Source organism: Camelus ferus, chromosome 5 (genome assembly GCF_009834535.1).
Source record: "Camelus ferus isolate YT-003-E chromosome 5, BCGSAC_Cfer_1.0, whole genome shotgun sequence".
NCBI lineage: Eukaryota > Metazoa > Chordata > Mammalia > Artiodactyla > Camelidae > Camelus > Camelus ferus.
The window spans coordinates 61,336,093-61,360,955 of record NC_045700.1 but is presented as its reverse complement, the minus strand read 5'-3'; the positions used below and the strand labels follow the sequence as shown (position 1 = coordinate 61,360,955).

General features: G+C 33.3%; 1 protein-coding gene and 1 long non-coding RNA gene across 7 annotated transcripts in view; one reads left to right on the top strand and one right to left on the bottom strand.

Annotated features, from left to right (window-relative positions):
• SPAG16 (sperm associated antigen 16) overlaps positions 1–24,863 on the top strand; it is a 779,129-nt gene that overhangs the window by 148,671 nt on the left and 605,595 nt on the right. The window lies entirely within an intron of this gene.
• On the bottom strand, positions 1,865–19,765 carry LOC116663714. Its single transcript, XR_004320002.1, has 3 exons — positions 19,239–19,765; positions 2,908–2,913; positions 1,865–1,875 (listed from the first exon to the last, which is right to left on the bottom strand). It is a non-coding gene; the product is annotated as an uncharacterized LOC116663714 (long non-coding RNA).

Genomic DNA, 24,863 nt, shown 5'->3' with positions numbered 1-24,863 from the left:
TTATATGTAGATAAAAATATTTGTAATCATTACTTATAAGTAGTGTACTGAATAATTTAAAATATCTTCTATAATGTAAAGATATATTCTGCTGGTTTTTTAGTTTACTATCAAAGTTTTAAGGTATTCAGTTAGCTTGCATTAAATGGTGATGAAATTTATGCCAGAATCTTTTAAGATGGAAGAGGTACGTGAATTTACAATAAATATAAACATACACTTTTATGACCCATTTATCTTTTTGGAGTGTGTTCCATGAATAAATACATCATCTAATTAGGAGATTAGATTTTCAATTTATTTCAGATTGTGTTCAGTGTCCTTGCATGTATCTGTCTTCTGCTTCAAACCAAGTTTATTTAGGCACTTTAGATTTGTTTAGCAGCTGTCATCTTCCAGAACGTGTTTTGATTTGTTTTGGGGTTGACTTACAGCTAAAATTACAGAAAGGCCTTTTCATTGGTCACGGATGATGCACAAAGCATGTTCAACTCCAGGGTTTTGTAGACTCAGAGGGAGATCAACAGTTGCCCTTCTGGGGCTATAATAGTTTTTCACTCTTTTAATTATCTAGAGCCATAATAGTAACCACAGTGACCTACAAGAAGGCATTGTTGGACATATTATAATTACATATAGCAATTATGTGTAACACCAACAATGCATAAAAATCCCACTTAATAACTAAGGTCGGTAAAAATGAAACTATGGTAGTCTCCCTTAGGACATAGTTTCACTTTTTGGAAAAACAGAAGTCATTAAGTTTTTGCATAAAACTTTTTCTGGTGTGTATTATTATAATAAAGCAAGTCAGAGTTCCATGGAATGACAATGCAATAATAATTTTCCAGTAAATGTGGAAACTATCCCTCACTCTACTTTCTTGCTTAGCTGCTTACTAGTATTTCCTATTAACTACTGTATAATAGAAAGGGAGATGGAAGTTAAAAGCAAAGGTTAATCTTTGTAATACAGTCAGGGAAGATGGTTTAGGACGAGCATCAACAAACATTTTTCTTTTTAACAATTTAGTGTTTCAAACTATATCACATTCACACATATACTAATAATTCTGTTTAAATAATTAGAGATGGCAAGATTTGATGAATTACAAGTAATCAGTGGCTCTATCAGTTTCTGTCATTACTTGGTGGAGCACCTCACCTAACCTTGCCAAGACCTTGTCTTCGATCCATGATCAAGTCGATGTATGTGGAATGGGATCTAATAATTTGCTTCTTTCGCTGTTCACAATTATATGGTGAATGAGTTATAAACATTAGTGCTTGTACCAGTAGGTTTAAACCAATTTTGGCAATTTTTTATGTGGCCATGACTAGGATGTTGATGCCATGCTCATTTTATATTATTATTTTTTTCATATCAAGAGTTTTATAATCTAAGAGTAAGTAATAAAGTTTTTTGTTAGATTTATGCATCCAACATATGTAACAATATTTGTGTTCTGAAGTCGACTTGAATTTAAAACTACTGACATTTTCCCAGGCCAGTCGCTGTTAATGCGGAGTACCTCATGAAACAGGACGTTTCAACTTGCATGTCTTGTAAGCACCTCAGACTTAGCAGTTTTCAAAGCCAGTTCCCTCTTTCTACCATCCTCTTCCCCTCCACCCTCACTTTCTTCTTTCTCCCATTTTGGTTTGTGTCATTATCATCTACGTAGTCACCTAAGATGATCTGTGAATCTTAAGTCATCCTAACCACCCACTGTCACATTCAGTCAGTCACTTAAGGCTGTGTATTCTCTCTCCAAAATGTGTTGTGCAGCTATTCATTTCTGACAGTCCATCACCTGTCACTTAGGCTCCCCCAACAGCTTCCTACTGGTCTCTCTGCCTCCAGTTGTTCTTCCGACTTAAATTTATCCTCTCTACTGCCATTATAATTATCTTTCTAAAATGATCTGATATCTTGTGTCTGCTTTAAAATTTATATTTGAAGCCCTCCAGACACATGTGGTTCTTTCCAGTCTAGCTCCAACCTATTTTCCTAGCCCTTCTTGTACTCCTTGCATCTGTACAACTATGCTGCAGACTCAGTGAAGTCTTTTCACGTATTCATGTCTTGGATCATGTTCCTTTGACTGGAATGCATTTCACTCTTTTTTCTATTTGCAAATATCAAGCAACCTAAAGAAACCCCCAGCTACAAATCAGAGCATTCTGTTCTCTAGATACTAGATGTGTAATATAATAAAGGGGCACAAAGAAGAGTTTCTTTTGAATCCCAAACATTTATTTATGTGTTTATGTCTCCCAAACTCTCAACAAGGACTTCTGAGGGGACAGACCATATCTCATTTTGAATAGCCTCTGACATATCAGTGGTGTTTGGTGTGTGTTCAAGGAATGAATGCATGGATTGAATGAAAATATTGTGTGCAGTCATAGTTCTAGAGCCAACTTTAAAAAATATCTTATCCACTTAAAATTTAGGTGTCACCTGATGTCACCCTGTCCTTTAAATTTAATTTGGCTTAAATATGCAGTGATTTTGGTGAATGTGATATAATTTTTCTACTCACATTCATAGCCATAAGTTGCAAATTCTATGTGAATAGATTAGCATAAATGGTACTTTCACAGAAACTGGAGCTACTTCCGTCGTGCTCTCAAGGCCCAGTTCATTCGGCAGGAAATGTAAAAGAGGCCCCTTTAGCACAGACTGCCTTCTTTGCCTGACTTCCTGCTTTTCTTGGTCTTCCTTGTCTGTGTCCTCAACAGTCAGTCCCCCATTCTCATCTATACTCTCTCCTCCCAGTTCCCGCATCTGACTTTTTAAAGTATTCCTAAGACTCTTCCAGGATTCCTGACTCTTCTGCTTTCCCCTCACCTAGTTGGCCTCCTTAATTTGTTTCTGATACCTGCCAGCTAACTAACTTTTAACTCTGACCTTGGTGACCGGAACCTGGGCTTTCTCTCAGTCATCTCCCAAATCTATTGCTTCCCTGTCCAACTGTATATTCTTGGCAACTATATTCCAGATTGTTTGCCATTTTAGAAGTGAGGATATATCTGACAGACCTAAATAATGCTTTTATGGAGGAATTCAACAACAAATATAAATTTAGTATCTACTGCCAATTCTAGAATGTCTCCATGAACTTAAAACTCTTTAATTGATAAAGAATACGTGAGAAGGAAAATTAGGCATTCCAGGTACCTTTGACATATGAATGTTGTGGATATGAGGCTAGGGGGAGTAAAATATAGTAAAAATTTCCTCTCTTTTCCAATTAGATCACACCTGAGAACAAGGGGCATTGATTTGGTCAAGGAAAGGACATGATTATATCACATTGCTAATACCTGGAGCTATACGTGAGAGGAGATCAAGTGGTTTTGAATTGGGACAAACAGACTTTTTCCCATTCAATTTCTTTATTCATTCAATAACGGTATATTAAATGCCTACCATGTGTCAAACTGTTGTAAACATTGGGGATAAAATGGTGGGAGAGTGAGAGAGAGTTCGACTGATTTCTGGGTTTCTATTTATTATTTCAATATTAAGACATAGAGACCCAATTATTGACTGTGGGCCTAGAAGAAATGGATGGGGGAGGATTGATGTCATTTTAGGCATTAGGGTGGAATTTTAGGAGCAAAAGGGGTCCATCTGTTAAATCTGAGAGTAGAGATTAAATAGTTTGCATTTGTCCAGTGTGTTCTTTCTGAATATTTTCTTCAGAAGAAGCTCATGGGTACCTGAGGAAGGATATAGGCCTCCTAATTTCCAAACAGCTCCAGCTTCGAATCACATCAGAACAATGTCTGCAAAGATGGAGGAATGTTTAAACTGTATGTGCCAAGGGTAATGAGAAATACGGTTTATGATATCAAATGCAGATTTTTTTCTGAACAAATACATGAGTGATTCTGGGGAAGGGAGACAGACCCTTCCCAGAAGAAAAAGGTAACCGTAAATTTCTGATCTCAATATGAAATTCTAGATTAAACCTTTTAAAGTTGTTGTATCTGAGACAGTTCTTGAAGCTGCCACTGACACCATGTAGATTTTATAACTTTCACAATATTATGTTAAACCGGGCTAGTATCAAACATTTCTCAAGGTAATAATCACTTACCTTGATTTACTAAAAATATTTAACATTTCTTAAACTGAAAATGTTAACTGCTTGAGAACTTGTCATCTTGGAATAGGAAGAATTTACCTGCATTTGCTTTACATTTTTGCTTAAGGAAACCCAAACAACCAACATATCACTCGAAAAATACTTGGAAAATAGTTACATCTATTTCTAAAATTTCCATTTTTACTTACAATATTTTCTAATGTAAAATATTCTCAGAAACTGCCATTTAATGTCAGCAGTTCTCTTTAGAGGAAGCCAAATGTTGCATGTCTTAAGACTTGCTCTATGTATTTAAATAGAAGGAAAGATTGAGAAATGAATCCATCACAATTTCTTGGTGGTCATTTTGAGAACTTCTTTTGAGGAGGGGGAGCATACTTCAGTACATGTAAACCTAGTTGTCTAGTACATAATATAGAATATATATATTTTTCCTTTTGTGTTTGATAGAGGAGATATATCTATTTGTAATCCCTTTGTAGATTTTGAAAATAGATATTGGACTAATTATACTGAATCTTAGTTATTCTAGGAAACTAATGTCATTGATTTTAATCTTTGCTGCTAGTTATCTTGGGATTTATCTATTTTTCTTTTTAAAATAAAACCAACTAGAGAGAAATTCTGAAAATTGTTGTCACAGATTTAGGTACCAGTTTAGTCCAAATGAATGAAGTCTTAGGCTATTAACCAAAGTCATTTAAGAATTACATGAATTTATTTTTGTTTAGCTGGGCATTTCCAAGATGATTTTTTTATGTTAACGCATGGCTTTTACCCTGGAGTTGTACACAGTATGTATTTTTTTTCCCATTTCAAAAGTTTTACCTTTACACAAGAAGCTGCACTTAATAATTTATTTTTTAATGTTTGACCCTACCACAGTGTCAATTAGCTGAAAGTTTAAATTTTGAAATAATAGGCTAATAAATAAAATAGTAGTTTATGAACTAGCTTACTAGTTTCTCTTTACTGTATAAGTCAACTAACATTTGATCTTAAATCTTGGGTGATGCTGATGTGAGAGAAATCACAGAGAATATTTATTGAGTTGAGCCAAGTACACTGCTAAAGATTTCTCACATACTGTCTCTTTTAATCCTTATTAGACATTCTTTAATATGGTATTGATATTTACCCATTTTACAGAGAAGGAATCTGAGATTTCAGGATATATCTTACTCTTTATTGATTCTTGTGTGTTTGCTTCATCTGTATTGCCAATTAGTTTGAAATTTTTTAAATTAAAAAGTGTAAACTTAGGGAAACAATATAGGTGAAGATGACAGATGCCAGTGCTAGATGGCCTGTGTTCAAATTGTGGTTCTACTACATACTAACCCTGTAGCCTTGGGCAAGGTACTTAACCTATTTTTTTTTTTTTTTTTGCACTAGCCCTATAACCTTGGGCAAGTTATTTAATCTCTGTTTACCTCTATCCCTCCCAAATCAGAATTATTATTATACCTACCTCATTATTTTATTATATACCTCAAAAGCTGTTATGATGTCTAAATGAATTAAAATTTGAAAATAACCTAGCATGTTGTTAATTCTAAATATGTTTATTTAATAATAAGTAACTTAAAGGTCTGAAAAGAATGGCAAATTATATCACTTCTATTAGGAAAATTTTACAGATAAAAAATTTACAATTTTTGGTAAGGAGTATTTCATATTTCAAGATGGAAGAATTTTATATTTAGAAGTTTTCAGGGTTTACTGAGGAATATAGTCATATGAGGTTTAAAACTTAGAAAGAATTTTTTTGATTATTTTACCTTATTAGATTAAGGAATTAAGAAATGTCCTGATTTTATACAGACCTAGAGAAATAAAAGAGAAATGTACCGTAGTATTGTTAGCATTGTTAAAAATAATTTAAAGGAGTTAAAATATATATTTAATACAGTAAACTAAAATAAAATAATTAAAATAATTATCTGGAAAAAAACAACATGCTATGGAATATATTTGACTCTGGGTATATGTAACTGAAAATAACCCTTACTTGGCTATTTGTTAGAGATCAGGGATTAGAAATGTATGTTCTGTAGTTATTATAGCTGGACCTCACCACTTGCTTATTGTTATATATTCATTTGCTCAGGCTGTCGTAACAAAATATCATAGCCTGGAAGGCCTAAACAACAGAAATTTATTTCTCATAGTTGTAGGTACTAGAAATCCAAGATAAAGATTCTGGCAGGGTTCAGTTTCTAGTGGGACTCTCTTCCTAGTTAGTTATTTTTTCCCCTAATTCTTTCCCATCACTCAAGGTTCAATTTGTGTCACTACCTCAGAAAGAGCTTCTCTGATACCCAGAGAATAATCTACATTATTCCCTTTATAGCACTGTATTTCTTTTCTTTATAGTTTAAGCCTCAAAGCTCAACTTATTTTTAATAAGTTTTCTCTTTCACACAAAGCTGTCCTATTTGGTATTCAGATGTTTACACATTGACTTATATTCAGGCTGACTGGAGAGAACATTTTCATATGATGTTATTGACTTCTTATGTCAAGTAAACCAGGATAGACAGCCAGGTAGGGGTCTGGATTTTTTGAGCAGGAATGACTTTCAAATGCCACCACTTTTAAAGTATAAATGAAAAAAGCTAACATAATTTGAAGGCCAGTTTGAGAGAAAATACCATTGTTTCCAGATACAGAAAATATATGTAGTTAAATAAATCACTTGGTGTCTTTTTGAACTATAATCCTGCATTTTTGGTTGTAGCATTTTGAAGTAAACTGGCTCTAAAATATTTGATCTAAGAAAATAAATATTAGGTTCTTCTACTGAATAATTATTATTTTATTTTTTATTTTTGTTTAACCCTGAAGCACATTGGAATGGATTGTTACTGCTTAGAAAGGGCCTTTGTATTATGACTAGTTTTCCTCTGAGATTTTTTATCCTTGATATAGTAATATTTTCCTAGAACTATATTTTAAATTAAAATGTTTCTACCATCAAGCTTAAATTATTCTGTTGATAGTTCTTACCTTTCAAAAGTACAGTACTGTATTTCCTCTAGGGTCTCATGTTCATTCTAGTCTCATCTTTGATAGATATAAAGTAATAGATTAGGGCTATATAAAATAGAGGAACTAATCTATAAATAAGGAAATATAAATGTATTATGTATTTTTCCAAATGTTTATTTTGTATTAAAATATTTGTACTCATATGATTCCAAATTCAGTTTTCCTTGTGAAGCCCAGTAAAACATTACAGATGTGCAATTATTCTTTTCCCTTTAGGAGAAAATGAGATAAAATACTATTACGTTCTTGTTTCAGAGAAGTACAGATTATGTTTTAGCTTGATTAGTGAAAATGGCTATTAATATAGAAAAGTCACAGCTAAAATCTGTTATTGCAACGATGAAACAAATTTTCAATGGCATTGAAAAGTCAGTGATATGTAGAAATGCATATAAACGGGGAAGAAGGTAATTTACACAACAAATAAACTAGACTTTCAGATAAGGTGGTATACATTTATTGATTCTACTCCAGATATGTAGTATGATAAATGTGGCTTAATCATTCTCTACGTTGTATGCAGCACTTTGAGGAAAGGGACCTACGAGCTCTGCAAATGTCTCTTTCATATCTCTGCCTCCAACATTCCATTCTTAGATATGTTCTTAGGCAATTTGAGGTTCAGGGCCTTGTACGGTAAGTTTATTTCTCTTTCAAACCTGGTTAATGGAGATTTTCCTGTTTGGATAGCTTTCCTGAGCATCTCTTTTCCAAGTGTTGATTCAGGAAATCTCAAAGACTTAGGTCTATTTTTGTAATTCTGGCATTCTTTAACATATGAATTTTGAGGTTCTGAAAAGTATGAAAAAAGTGTGAAATTTTCCCATGAGGGTTTCATGGCTAGCGCTGGGAGTGTTACACACCTCCAGAACTTAGTTGCATGATACTGAGTTAACTGCAAGGGAAACTGGGCAATATATGCTGAGGTTAGTAAGCACATAGCAAAATCTCTGTCCTGTCATTTTTCTGTTTTATAATTAGGCTTATTTCCTTCATGTTTATGAAATGATTGCAGCAGCAAATGTATATCCAGCAGGAAAAGGAAAGAAATCCTCTCTTCTAACCACGGGCTGTTAAGTCTTCCCTTACAGCTTTGGTCACAAGACATTTTGCTATATAGGGGAGCGCTGAATACCTGGACAAAATCAGGATTCTATAAAGGAAGGAAGAAGTAGTGAACAGAGGCCAGGCAGGTTGACTGTGAAAATGATAAATAGCCAGGGCAGAATGGTATCACAAAATCCAAGAGAGAAGAGATTTGAAAAGATGGAGCAGCCGATCTTCTGCAGAGTTCAATAATATGAGGATTTTAAAGAGGCTGATTAGAAAATTAGATAGTCCTTAGTGAATTCAGTATAAGTAATCCAACAGAAATGATGAGATTATTTCTCACATTGTGGTTTATTGAGGAGTGCCTGGTTGCTGAGGAAATGGGCCCATGGTTTTCACTCATAACGCTGCCGACATGCAGTTGACTTTCCGAAATGAATATTTCATTCTCAGTGAAAGTTTAGGCTAAATACAGTGAATGCTGACCTGTAAAAATAATATAAAAATATGATAATTGTAGTTTACTTTATTGAGAAGTTAGTTCTATTGAAATTTAGCATAATGTCAATATATTATTTTCAAGTTTTAACTTTTCAATTTCATAGATCTAAAGTGAAATATAATTTATAAAATTGATATTATTTTATGACAGTACAGATACAAATCTATGCTAATTGCTCTAATAACCCAGATAATTAATTATTATGCATTCCTAAAATGGAATCCCATTAAGTTATTTTACTATGATGGATGTAATCATTTTGATAGTATAAGTAATCTACACATTTTTCTAAATTAATCACAGATGCTGTTCTAAAGCTGTTTTAATGTGATGAATTATAATAGTTCACTTATCAACAGCAAGTGTCTTTAAATGCTCTTAATCATATTCAAATTTTATCACTTAGAAGTAAATTGACTTTTTACTCAAAATAACATATCTAAGAGGACTTATTTTCTACAAAACAGAGAACTTGTATGTAATCATGAAATGAACTAAATAAATATTAAAACTATTAAATGAATAGTTTATATTGGTAAAAGCCCATGCTATCTGAAACATTGTAAAAGTTACTTAAATTAGGTCTTCCTGATTTCTTACTTGGACTCAATAGCCCCCCAGTGATTTCTCATACCTGCAATTCATCCTTCAAAGTCACTAAATTCTTCTTTCAAAACAGGAAAACCCACCCTATAATATCCCTATTTTAATATCATATTGGTGATATTGTTATTGATGTTACTGAAGGATGAAAGCCAAATTCGTCTGTACTTTGACCCCTACTTCCAACCCCTATTTCCCTTGGTAGCTTCATGTCCCATTTCTGTCATACTGAGTGCTTCCTGAGCCATGCTTGTGCATCTGCTGTGTCCCCTAACACAAGCATAAAGTATGTGAATCAAAACTATTTAAATTTTAACTGACTTTTTTTTTTTACCATGGCAATTCCTTTTTCCTGTTGCCTTTATCCCACCTGGAATAGTTTGGTTCTGTACTTCTGCCCAGGGGGAAAGATATGACAGAAAAACTAGAGAGAGAAAAAACAGAAAATCTTTCTTTCTTAAGAGAGCTTGGGTTCTTGGAGGAGCAGAAAAGGCTCCTGGCACAGTTAAAACACATTGGAGAAACAACATAATGAGTTAAGAGCAGTGCCCACTCCCTTTCCTTTACTTCCAGATAATTTTGTAGAGTCCATGAACACAAGAGATCTGTGCCCCATTTCCTAAGTATAGCTCTAGGGATGTGATAAGATCTCAGAAAAGAAACCACTTGCATGGTGTGTCTAGACAGAATTACAATTTCCGTTCTCTACTATGGAGTAGGAGTTGCCAAATGATTCCTATGTCCCCAGTAATAGAACAGAAGTAGCAGAAAAAGAGCTACTGAACCAAAACAGGCCACAGAACAGGACCCAAAAGTTTTTCTTATTGAGTCTTTTGTGAACTATTAATGTATTATTTCAGTGGTGCCTATAAAGCCAGAAGATACTTAGGTTCTTACAGTCTCATTCCCAGCATTGATATAGAATGGGATACCCTAAAAAATTATGCTCCAAGGAGAAACTCAGTTAATGCAGAGAAAGATAAAGAAGCTACTTTTCTTAATGCACATGAAATTTTACTCTAAAATTCATATCAGCTATGGAAATTTATACCTACTTTATGTATGTGTTTAAGTAATGGCATAATAAAACTAAATCACTACTGAGGCCCAGTCATCTATTTTTTTTTTAATAGGTAAGAATTTTAACATTTACTCCTGAAAATGACCTCTCTCCACCAATGTAGAATGTCTTTGTATTCAGTTCTCCTGTAGAATCCATGTAAGACAATAAAATTAGAGCAAACATGTTTTTGTAGAATAGTGTTCGTTTCAAGTTGAATTGTGTCCCTCAAAAAGATATGTTAACCTCCTAATTTCTGGTACCTGTGAATGTGATCATATTTTGAAATAAGATTTTTGCAGATGTATGTAATCAAATTGAAGTCATACTGGATTAGGATGGGCCTAATCCAATATGACTGTGTCCTTATAAGAAGAGAAAGATACACACATACACACAATCATACAGGGAGAGCACCATGTGACAATGGGGACAGAGATCGGAGTTATGCTGTCACAAGCCAGGGGATGAGAAGGACTGCAGATGACCACCAGAAGTTAGGAGAGAGTTGAGAGAGTCATGGGACAGTTTCTCCTTCACAGTCTCCAGAAGGAACTGGCCTTGCCCACACCTTGATTTCAGACTCTAGCCTCCAGAACTGAGAGAATAAGTTGCTGATCTTTTAAGCCACCTACTTAGTGGTACTTGTTGTAGCAGCCCTAGGAGACCAATACTGTATTCATTCCCATTGCCTTGCTCATAGACTTCTTAGAAACAAAATTTTTCCAAGTTAAGACAAAAACAAAGCAACCCACAAGTTTTGCTTTTATTAGTCATTTATATAATTTGTGTTTATTCTGCATAACTTCCTAAGTAAATTATTGTCACAGCAAGTTGTTTGGAAGCAGTTACTCAAACGGAGTTTCAGGTGTGTTTATTACGGATCAACAGCCATCTTACCCTTATCCTTAGACATTTTGGCCTTCTCCTCTTGCCCTGAGCCCCACTATTTGCAGTGACTTTCTTGAGATTTTTCACTCCTCCTTTGGTGTTTGGAACTGTCTGGGGCTAGCAGAATGTCTGCTGGACAACATGCTTGGCATATCTATTTCTCCTTTTTGGAGTCTTCTTTGATCCTTTCAACAGGATGCCTTGAGGGGCTCCTGAACTTGTGCCTATGGGTCTTTTCAGGACTCTAATGTCAGGATCCTGGGGTACATAAGGTGGTCTGGTCAGAAGAGTGCTCCTGCCTACTGATATGATAACATTTCTATAGGATCACAGTATTGGGCTTTCAGAATGGTCCTGACATGCTGATTCTGGATTCCTTCTGACTTTGTACATGGGATCACTTAGGGGCCTGGGTGTCGGATCTTATCCACCTGTGTGTCTGCTCTCCTCTGTCCACTTTCTTACTTACAGTGCTAATTCCAGTGTGTAACACTGGAGGATGGTCGCCCACCTCCTCCTCAGGCTTGGAAGCATATTTTCAGGCGGTCTTCAGAATGGCAGGGCCTATCCCTTTTGAGGGCTTTTGAGACTGTGCTGCACAAAGCTGATAGATTCCTCCAGTTGATAGCCTTTCTTTTGTCTAATCCATGTGGTTATATTATATGCTTCTAAGTCAGTCTGAAGCCATGCCTGATAAAAGACAGACATTGCTTGCATGAGTGGGACTGGTCCTAGGCCCCCTGCCTGTCTTCCCTACTAGTGGTGTGTGTAGAAACCCAGGGTCAACATAGGAAGAGATAGTATTCTAGAAATGCACTGATTATGGCCTAAAGAATCTAGCAGTATGCATGTTTGAAAATGTGTTGTTTTACATTTATGCTACTCCTATGGTGTAATGTGTTGCTTCACATTTATGTTACCATTCCAAATGGTAGAGTTAGCATAACCACACAAAAAAAATGATTATTTATGCTTTTCTGTGTGCTCTGGGTAGGACTTGCCTTTGTGGTCAACATCAATGAAGCATAGCAGTATCGCTTGAGAGTGTCATTGGAAGCCAATATTCATGATGGATGATTCAGCATCCTGAGCAGCAATGTGAGCATCAAATAATAAACAGCTTAGGGAACTGCAGAGCCAAGAATATCTGTATTGTTCAGTATGAACAAGTTCTGAAGAATGATGGCATTGTGATTAATAATCGTATAGCTATCTTTTTTCCTGTGACTGGATAAAACAAATTAGCCATGAATGGCATATTTGAATGTAAGAAACTAGAAGATGGTTGCAGAATCTGAACAGGAAGAGATGGAGCCTGGATACTATGAAGAATCTTTTATTGATTGCATAATAAACAAATATATAAATACTTCTCTATTCTTCATGTTAAATCTTTATTGGTAACTCATTGCACTTCACATGACACAAGCTATTTTAAATAAGATTGTTCTTTTAGACAATATATGTTTGTATATACAACAACATATGCAACATATAAACAGAAGCCTCACAAAAATATTTGCCCTAAGCCACATGTCCCTAGGGTGGTCCTGTCAATAGCTGTGAAAGGGAGACATGAGGGGAGCAGGATTGGGTGCAGGGCGTCAGCCAGCCCAATGGGGTTATGCCCCTCTCCTCACTGAAATGGTCTTGCCTTCAACCTCTGTCTTTCTCGGTTACTGGCCTTGGAGAGATATGGCCTTGGGCAAGGTGGCCCTTGAAGCTGAGGACGACACTGAAGATGCTGATAGCTGGTGACTATCTGCTGTTCACACTTCCCCCAGGCTGGACATTGCTTGAAACGGGAATCTAGAGGGCATATCTTTGTGTCTACCACGGTTGCAATTTCAGATAACCTTTCCTCAGAGTGTTGAAGTACAATGTCTTATAGCTTGAGAATGTGTAGGGGCTTGTCCAGAAGACCTCATCATAAGGGGAAAACTCAAAAGGTCACTATCTACCATGTTTTCTCTACAGGCTAATTTATGTTTTCTAGAGAAGTGTCCAATGACCTGATTTGGCTGATGAGGGAAGATGAGCGAAGAATCTCACTATTCAAAATTTAATTTCAGTTAATCTCTCTGTTGCCAGTGTTGATTCTAACCCTTATTCTCAGGGTGTCTGGTATCCTTGAGGCCACATCCATGATGATTTAATGTCTTCAAAGGGTAGACATTTACTTTCTGCCAAGGAGGTTGCATAGGCTGGGGAGGGACATCAGGGTGCTGAGGAAGTCTATTACTGATGGTAAGTTTCAGTGACTGCCAATTTTGAGCTTTACTCAGTGTTTCATACACCCTTTATTTCCATCTGGGAGAATGAACTGACTTGCTTCTTGTGCATGTTTCCCCTGCAAGCTGTTTGTTTTCAGCCTTTTCTGGACTGCTAGATCAGTTAACATTCATACGCTTTGCAGTTTCCAAAATTTCGTCGTCTCTCCACTGCTATTGCTCTTGTCTATGACTTTGTGGGATTTTTTTCTATTTATTTCTTATCATCATTTTAGTTGAAATTTGAGAAGTTAAGCGTGTGTATTTAATGTGTCATTTAAAGTGTAACTTCTGATCAGCAGCTTCAGTGACATTTCTGCCCTTTTTGTCTGTGTGCTAAAATACTTCTTTTCCTGAAATTGCAAATATTGATAATAGTACAAAATATTCTGATCAAATATGGTAACTGCCTTCATTTCGCCAGAAATGTTGAAATCTCTCATCCGCCAAGGGTCATAATTTTGTTCTTATTTTTATGAATTTATTTCATTTTTTCCTATTAATAATTTGAATGTGAATGGGAACTTGAACTGAAAACTTCATTATCATCGGACTGTTAAATGATAAACCCATTTGTGATACTACCATCATAATGAACAATTTCAGTGCCTCTGTGGGTACTATTCACATTGCATCTGGTATATGTATATAATGATGGTTTTTGGATGTTGATATTAACATTAACCAAGTACTGAGCATTACTGTCAGGGTTTTTTAGGGGGGGGAAATATCAATATAAGGAAATTATTGTCCTCTAAACGTGTACTATTTGTAAAATCTTTGTCCCAATTTCGGTTTTTAAAATTATAAGCATTATGTATGAAGTCTGAAGTATATTTAGGAAGATCTCTTCATTTGGAAAAATAAAACAAAATCTTATGTATTATTACAGTGTTGTGTTGCTGGATCTGATTCTATTTTTATCACAGTCAAAATATAAGTTTGCATTTCTTAATGCTTCTTTGGCCAAATAATCTTAGAAAAAATTTATACTCATATTATTTAAGCCCAAAATACAAGGATTATTTCTTTATTATATGTTATTATTCCGAAAAATAATTTGATCTGGGGAGGGGCTTAGGAGCCCAAAGTAATTGACATACTGAAGATAAATTCAGTTTATTAACTATGAATTTCACTTACTATTGGCTTAATTGAATTTCTAAAACGTGAATATTATTTTATAATAAGCTATAATTTTATTTTCTAAGTATTTTAAAACAGATAATGTAACTCACTCTGTTACCTCCTAACCATTCATAGTTACTTAATTGAATAGTCATTTAGAAATTTACCCTGTATTTTAATATTAAATAAGTTATATAAGAAATAGGTGTTCACATTTTAGAACTAATTTTAGAACTAATATAGTTGGACAAGAATATAAATATTATTGTCCTCATTTATTTCTATGTATACTGTTATGAATACAACTAATTATTCTTAGAATTCAGTTTCTCTCCACAGAATAAATATCTGTAGGAGTATACATAACTTTAATGTGTGTGTACATATTAAATATGAAAGTTAACATATATGTGCATGCATGTAAGTCAAATATAGTCACCTATGTTTCAGATATATGCAAAACATAACTAAAATATGAGTGTAGGTAGTGTATATACACCCATCTTTGTATGTATGTATCTGTGTGTTTTTAAGGCCAGATTAAGCCGAGTGCTTCAGTCTTCCCTTTTCCTCCCATACCTTGTTATTCTGCAGCACGCATTCACTCTTATTGAGTAGTTAGGGTTAGGCTGACACTTTTCAGGCTGAAAGGCAGAAACATTTATCTTCACTGACAAACAATTTGGAAGTACCTTTCTTGGGTTGCAAGACACTTGGTCTAACATAATTCTCATTCTATTCTATTATGAAGCCCCTGCAACACTTGGCACCTTCTTACTGCATTTGCATGTAATGAGCCAAATGACACCAGAGGTGACTGTAATCTGTATTAAAAGGTTTGTGCAGAATTTTGTCTTTGAAATTTAAAAAGTAATGTAGGAATTCTTTTGTGTACATTTTTTGAGGAAGAAACATTTTACTTTTCCTCTGAATATAAATGAATTATGTGTTTCTATTAGAAACTATGAAAATATGAAAAAATACCAAGAAGAAACAATATCTACAATCTTGCTAGTCAAAGCTAATTGTTATTGATATTTTATATATGTCCTTTAATCATATTTATGCATAATTCTGAATTATGCATAGGTGATAGTTATACTTGGAGTCATGCACCTTATATTTACGGACTTTTTTACTTAATTTGGATGGCATCTTATATGTTATTTATATGTTAAACAGCTTGATAGCTTGTTTTTTAATGGATGAATGATATTCATTTGATGTAATTCTGGCATATAATCATCCTATATTATTGGATATTTATGTTATTTTCATTTTTTGCTCTTATACATTATATTATGATAAAATCCATTTATGAATTTTTATGCACATCTACAATGGTTTTGGTTATTTTATTTATTTTGTGTAATCTGATCACATTCTTAAACGTTTTTTATATTTTAATATGTCTTTTCTTATTGATTTAGAAATTAAAAGTCTTTTTTTTTTTCCTTTAATGGTATTAATCTTGGGGCTATCCTATATGTTGCAAATTATTTTTCTTACTTGTTTGATTGCTTTATAATTGTGATCATTTTTGTTATGTGCTTTAGTTTAAAATGTCTACATTTAGTAAGCCTCTATGGGGAGAAAGTTGGCAGTTTCTCAAAAAGCTAAACACGCATATACTTTATTATCCAGCAACTTTTCTCCTAGGGATTTACCCCATGTAATTAAAAATATATGCCCACAAAACAGTTGTAAAAATGCTGTTATAAAACTCTTTATAATAAGATATTGGAAACAACTTAAACTTACACCAGAAAAGAATGGAATGGATGAAAAAAAATGTGATATATTCATAAAATGCTCAGAATTGAAAGAAATGAACCATAGATTGACACAACATAGAAGAATCCTAAAAACATTAACAAAAGAATCAAGATAAAAAATAATACATAATGTGTAACTTTATTTCTGTTATGTTCAACAACAGGTGTATGTGATCTTTTTTGGTTATATTTATACTCTAAACATTTTATCAGCAGAAATATACTGTTTAAACATCACAGTGTTCTATAAAAATGCATTTTATTTAATTTCTACTTCAAAGTATATATACAGTGGTTATCTTCTAAGAGAAGTGATACACTTCTTGAAATTAAGACCTGTCTTCTGGCACTTTCAGGCAGAGTTTGAACAATGTTTTACCTGATTGAATTTATGGTAGAAAGGCAGAAGTACTCTTAAATACTGTCAATTTTACAGATGCTCAGTTTAACACACCTCTTCAGTGCTGGTAAAATCATCTCTTTAGAATTGCTGGTTTTAGTGATAGCAGTGAATATCAAATCTAAAATAGTTTATCTGTGGCAATGGGACACTGTCCCTTATGGCCACCTTCCAAATCTCCAATATGCGTTTTATCTGAAATTAACAGCACAAGACAACAATGTTTGAATGTTTACTAAGTATATAGACTGAACATCAGTAAGTTCAAAGTAAAATTTAACTGGCTTAAAACATAGTACTGGAGTCTCTTTTCAACTTACACAGCTGTCATTAGATGTTTGTGAAAAAGTCCAAACAAGTTTTCATTATAGAAATGTTCGTTTTTTGTATCCCTCAGGCATATTTTGGTGTCTGGCAAACACAGCAGGCAATTATTATTTTTGACTATTATTATTATTGTTATATGGCTTCCCCTTAGAATAAGAATAGTTTAAGCACTTCAGTGATTTGTAACCTTAGAGAAAGTTTGTACTAGAGTTGTCTTTGTTAACAAAAACCGTATTATTAAATGTATTAATTATGTTAAAAACTTGAGTAAACAAATAGTAATAATGTATACCATTAATGAAAATTATTTTCACATTGTTACTGATATTAAGCAATTAAGATATTGTAATTTTAAACAATTTGCCAAAAAACAAATTTAAATACTAAGACTGGCATCATGAGTTTTTAAATTTCGTCTTTTATACCATTATTTTTGTCATAAATATCATAGCACAATTTAGACAAATGAAGTAAATAGAGCTTTCCTATTAGCACAGTGATATTTCAATGTTGAAAGTCAAATGAAATGAGATCTATTGAGTTAAAATCACAAGACCACAAACAACTTAAGGCTATTGCTTTTTGTTTTGCTTTTTTTTTACTTTAAAAAAAACCTTCATTAAAAAACATTGTACTTCTTTTTTTTGATTGAAGTACAGTCATTTTACAATGTTATGCTAATTTCTGGTGTACAGCATAGTGATTCAGTTATATGTGTGTGTGTGTGTGTGTGTGTGTGTGTGTGTGTGTTCCTTTTCATATTCTTTTTCATTATAGCCATTACAAGGTATTGAATATAGTTCCCTATTCTGTACAGTAGGACGATCTTATTTATCTATATTGTATATAGTAATTTGTATCTGGTAATCCCAAACTCCTAATTTATCCACCCCATTCCCCTTTGTTAACCGTAAGTTTATTTTCTATGTCTGTGAGTCTGTGTTTTGTAAATAAGTTCATTTGTGTCATTTTTTTAAGTGACACCATTTTTTTTCTCTTTTTGGCTTACTTCACTTACTATAACAATCTGTAGGTCCATTCATGTTGCTTCAAGTGGCATTATTTTTATTCTTTTTTATGGCTCAGTGGTGTTCCATTGTGTATATATACCACAACTTCTTTATCCAATAATCGGTCAGTGGACATTTAGGTTGCTTCCATGTCTTTGCTATTATAAAATAGCACTTTTATGAACATTGGGGTGCATGTATCTTTTTGATTTAGAGTTTCCTCTGGATGTATGCCAAGGAGTGGAATTGCTGGATCATATGGTAAATCTGTTTTTAGTTTTTGTAAGGAATCTCCATACTATTTTCCCTAATGGCTGCACCAAACTATATTCCCACCAACAGTGTAGGAGGGTTCCCTTTTCTCCACACCCTCTCCAGCATTTATCATTTGTGGAATTTTGAATGATGACCATTGTGACTGGTATGAGGTGATACCTCATTGTAGTTCTGATTTGCATTTCTATGATAATTAGCGATATTGAGTATTTTTTCATGTGCCTATTGGCCATTTGTAAAAAAGAAAAAATTATTTCTAACTGAACACTTATGTTTCACAAAGTCTGAAGTGATCCAAAAAACACTATATTTTTTGAACTTGGGAATACATGTATGAATAGAAAAAGAAGAACTGATAAACCCAAAGCTAGTAGAAGGAAAGAAATTATAAAGATCAGGGCATACAAAAATGAAATGAGATTAAAAAAAAAAGTAGAAAATCAATGAAACTAAGAGTTGGTTCTTTAAAAATATAAACAAAATTGGTAAACCTTTGGCCAGACTCATCAAGAAAAGATGAGAGAAATTCAAATCCAGAAAATCAGAAATGAAAAAGGAGAAGTTACAACCAACTCCACAGAAATACAAAGTATCATAAGGTATTACAATAAGCAATTATAAACCAATAAAATGGACAACCTAGAAGAAATGGATAGATTCCTAGATAGGTACAATCTCTCAAGACTGAACCAGGAAGAAATAGAAAATATGAACAGACCAATTGCCAGAAATGAAATTTAATCAGTAATTAAAAAAAAAAAAAAAACTCACAGAAGACAAAAGTCCAGGGCTTTTCTACCACAGGTGAATTCAACCAAACATTGAGAAGAGTTAGCACCTATCCTTTCAAATTCATTCTATGAAGCCACCATAACCCTGATACCGAAACCAAAGATTACAAAAAGAAAGAAAAATAGGCCAATATTGCTGATGAACACAGATGCAAAAATTTTCAACAAAATATTAGCAAACCAAATTCAACAATACGTTAAAAGGATCATATACCATGATCAAGTGAGACTTACCCAAGAAATGCAAGGATGTTACAATATTCTCAAATTAATGTGACACATCACATTAACAAATTGAAGAAAAAAATCATAAAACCATTTTAATAGATGCAGGAAAAGCTTTTGACAAAATTCAACTTCCATTTATAATGAAAACTCTTCTATAAAGTGGGTATAAAGGAAACATACCTCAACATAATAAAGGCCATATATAAGGCCACAGCTAACATTGTACTCAACAATGTAAAGCTGAAAGCATTTCCTTTAAGATCAGGAACAAGACAAGGATGTCCACTCTTCCCACTTTTATTTAACATAATATTGAAAGTTCTAGCCACAGCAGTTAGACAAGAAAAATAAATAAAATGATCCAAATTAGAAAGGAAGAAGTAAACTGTCACTGTTTACAGATGACATGATAGAATACATAGAAAATTCTAAAGACACCACCAAAAAACTACTAGAGCTTATAAATGAATTTTGTAAAGTTGCAAGATACAAAATTAATATAAAGCAATCTCTTACATTTCTGTACACTAACAATGAACTATGAGAAAGAGAAATTAAGAATACAATCTCATTTATATTCACATCAAAAATAATAAAATACCCAGGAATAAATCTAACTAAAGAAATAAAAGACTTGTACTTGGAAAACTCAAAAGACGCCAATGAGAGAAATTGAAGGTATCACAAACAGATGGAAAGAGATATACTGTGTTTATTCATTGGAAGAATTAATATTGTTAAAATGCCCATACTACCTAAGGTAATCTACAGATTCAGTGCATTCTTTATGAAAATAGCAATGGCATTTTTCACAAAACTAGAATAGATAATCCTAAAATTTGTATGGGAACCCAAAAGACATTGAATAACTGAAACAATCATAATAAAGAACAAAACAGGAGTTACTATTCTCTCTTGTATATACACAGCGGAATGTTATTCAGCTCTAAAAAAGAATGAAATCTTGCCATCTGTGACAATATGGATGGACCTAGAGGGTATTTTGCTAAGTGAAATACATCAGACAGAGAAAGATAAATACTGTATGATTTCATTTATATATGAAATCTAAAAAACAAAACAAATTTCAGCAATTCACTGGTGATCTTGGAACATATCCTCCAGAATAAAGGGGGGGGTCTACTGTATTTATTATTTTTATTGTCAGAGACTGAAGTCATACTAATCTAAACCTGACTGGTCCAATTAAAAAACTAATTAAATGTTTTCATTTTCCAAAATCAATACTCAAGTGGTTATACAGAAAAGTATTTGATATTTTGAAAGTTTATGTTTCAAGTTTGTGTGCTTAAATGATATGTCCTGTTGGAGTGAAATGATATTTGTTTATTTATTTCTTACTCCTTAGAGATGTCACATAAATTTTTGGAAGTCATGTTCCAGGACTTCCTCAAATACCTCTACCACTCATGACCTTATTAGGTCATATTTACAGAGAAAGTGATTTTTTGACTTTGGGGAGTCAATTTATATTTTAGAATAAAAAGTTATCAAGAAAGTGAAAGATTTATAGTGTGATAATCTATAATACTTTATATTGTCTTTTCTTTTGGACGAAAGTAATTAAAATGTTAGAAATCACCTGTTAATTTCTTCCACTCATCCTTTCTTTCAGCTAAACTTGACAAGTCTTTGTGTGTCTCCAACTCGTAAAATTTTCCTGGTATGCTAAAAAAGACATCAGTCTCTTGTTTGGGTGCAGTGGTTCCCTGACCTACCCAGGAATAAAGAGATCGAGGTAGATAGAAGACCTAAGATGAAAATGAAAGTATACTTCACCACTTTTAAATATCATTTGATGACCAACGTGGATACCGGTGAACATTGTTCCTCGGGATAGTTTTGCCAATTAATTAAGGAAGTGTGAAAACGAAAATAGGAAGAAGAAAGGTGGAGGAGTAGAATCTGGGGCTTCAATGGAAAAATGGAATTTGAAATGCATCAGCAAGTAGTCTCCATCTCTCTCCCTAATTTTTCATTTTCTCATTGTCTCTGTGTGTGTGTGTTAGCTCATAGAGTTACAAGACTAGAGGTGGCTTACCTCTGCATAGCTAATATTGGTACATATGGGTTCTTTCAACCATTGATTAGGTCAGTACTATAAACACCATGATCCTTCTATTCTTTCTTATGTCTAACACCTCCGTGGTGGTTTCATTTTTGTATAATTAATAGTAAAGTCTGAGAATGGAGGCCACAAAGAAACAGAAATCCATGCAGATAGGGCAGTCAGGTGTTTGAAGGGGGTTTTAGGGAGATAGCCCCTAATCTCCAGAAGGAAATCCCTCAAAAACTTAAAGTCAGGGTGTAAAGAGAGCACACTAATGTATGAAAAAATAAGTAATGAAAATATAGAATGTAGAGTTATATCATGGAGAATTGCACAGTTAACTACCAGATTTGTGTTACAGATTGTACAACTGCTTGTTCCTTTATAGGAGGAAGAGATTGCTGAGGGTTATGGCTCCCAAGATTCCTTAAACAGTGGGGAATGTTAGGCTAGATATAGAAGAGTGAGAAAGACCCTTCCTGGATATATAATAAAAATAAAAAGCAAAACTATCAGACCCCTGTCAACACACAACTAAAATGAAAACAATGGTAGTTTTTTCCCTTTTGCAAAAAATGATGGGCATTTTATGTCTTCTTTTATCTAGATAAAGGAATGTATTCTAATAGATGAGAATTTTGTTTCACAACTTTAATTATACCCACAGAATCCTTCCTGAGTGACGGTGGAAGTATAATAAGACACCACCTTTATGGCTATCTTAATACTCCTGAAAATCACCCAGGTGCCACGACCTGTAATGCAGCAAATTCAGGCTTAGGTTAATCCAGAAAAAAAACTTAGTTTTCATAGTTAAATCCTCAGTATTCAGCCTGAGCTTATATTCGATCTTTTAAACTAGCTTGATGGGAATTTTCATTTTTGATTGAAAAACATAAATAATGTGTATTTATTTGGGGAACTGTCTCAGTGAATGAGTAAGAAATTTAAAAATCTTTGCTATTATGTAATTTTAGCTAAGTTAATACATACTAAATTCCTTTGAAGATGACATTAGTTATGATAATTTATCCCTTTCATTCTTATTTTTTGTTATGTGAAATCAGGCAAATATAATTATTTTCATAAAGTTTTACTTTCTTTAGTGTTTTACTATTTATTAGGAAGAAAGCATTATCTTCACACTATTACAGTTTACTTATGAGATTAAAACCCTATCCAGTCCAAGATTAAAATAAAGAAAAATAAGGAACAAAATATTGAGTTACAGTTGCTACTTAGTTTTTGTTTACTTCTTTCCTTGTCTGTAAAATCCCACCAATAAGCCTTTGCATTAGCACGACTTTCTCAATTACTTTCCCTCACTGTTGTCACTAATTGTGACTCATTAATCATGAGAATGCTAACAGAAGGACCAGAAAAATAAAAACAACTCATCCTAAGTATAAATATTCCTAATTAAAAGATGAGGCATATTTTCATTGCCTTTATGCAAAGGCAAAGGGGAAAAATGAGATGATTCAGGTATGTTTGTCTCTGATAGTGAACTTAATGTTACTAAATATAATTTTTAACTTTAAATGTTCCATTTACTCAGTGCTATGCTTTTTCTTATTTTACTTGAAACATGGAAATATTTATGTCAGTGAAGAACAACAAGTTAAACCCAAAGTAAGCAGAAGAAAGGAAATAATAAAAATAGAGTGAATCAATGAAATAGAAATAGAGAAAGAATAGAGACATCAGTGAAATGAAAAATTGATTGTTGGGGAAGATCAGTAGAATTGATAAATGTCTAGCCAGACTGGTTAGAATAAATGGAGAGAAGATTCAAATGACCAATATCAGGAATGAGAGAGGATCCATCCGTACAGATTCTACAGACATTTAAAGGAGATTCAGGGAATATTAAGAACAATTTTATAGCTGATAAATACATCAAATTAGATAAAATAAACAAATCATTTGAAAGAAGCTGTCTCACTCAAGCAGAACTAGATGACCTGAATACCTTTTTATTTAGTAAAGAAATCAGTGAGGTTTAGCATCTCATTTTAAGTTCATTGCTCTTTTATGGATGTCCTTTTCATACCTTCTGCCCATTTTCTGTTGAACTCTCAGTAATTTTCTTTTCATTTGTTGAATTTTATTTTTTATTTTATACATTGATTACTTGTCAGTTTTAGACATTTCAGGTAACTTCTCCCTATTTTCTATTGGTTAATTTTATCTATGATGTCTGTAACTGAATTAAAAATGCTTAATTTCATGCATTTAAATTCATTAAATTTACCCCTTATGGATTTTAATTTTGGACTTTTATATAATTTTCCCTACCCCTAGGTGGAGAAGATACTCATACATTTTCATTTACTGGCTTTATACATTTCCATTTAGATTTATGTCTTTAATTCCTCTGCATTCTAGTCTGTTTGAGATTTAATATAGCAATCCATCTTCATATTGGTACTTTTCTTAGCTTTCTATGCTGTTCTATTGGTCAATTTGTCCTTGGCCAAACAGCTTTATTACTATAGCTGTTTAATATATTTTAATAGTTTAATGAACCTCCCTATTTCCTTTGCATTTTTCCCCCAAACTTGGTGCAAGCTTTAAATGGACTTTAGTTTTCCTATATATACTTTTAATTAAATATGTTGTCTTCCTCAAAAAAATACTCCATGTGAAACTTTTATTTGAATCATGTTGAGTTGACAGGTTAATTTGGGGATAACTGAAAGAGTTACACTGGTTTTATCCATGCACATGGTATGCCTTTTAAAACATCTTTCATGTCTTTTAGTGGAAGGTTTGTATATATATCAATGACAGTCTTGTGTACTTTGTTTAATTTCTTTAGGTTTCTCACAGTTTTCTTGCCTTCTCTTTCAAGAATACATAGTACTCAAATATTGGACCTGTTTAATTGGCTTTCTGATTTTACGTCTTTTTCTCTCCTACTCAGTCAATTATTTGTTTTTAACATATTGTCCCACTCTGAATAACTTCTGTGACATTATTTTTCAAACACTTAATTAGCATTTTAGTTTTTACTAATATATATTTAATTTGAAAACTTTTTTATTTTTTTGAGTGTTCTTTCATTATGGTGTTCCTGTTTATATTGAATGAATATTTTATGGTTCAGAGACTATTTTGGAATTTTTGAAGTATTTTTCTGCTTGTAGCACTTCCATTTATTCTGAGTTGCTTATTATTCGTTCATATATTTTGAGTCCTGTTTTTCGTGTGGGAGGCTATCCTCTGATATCTGGTGATAATTGGCTGGCCATTCATGATTAAGAATGAAACACTTCACGCATAGGAGGAGCTTGTGTGATTTGTCAGCCAC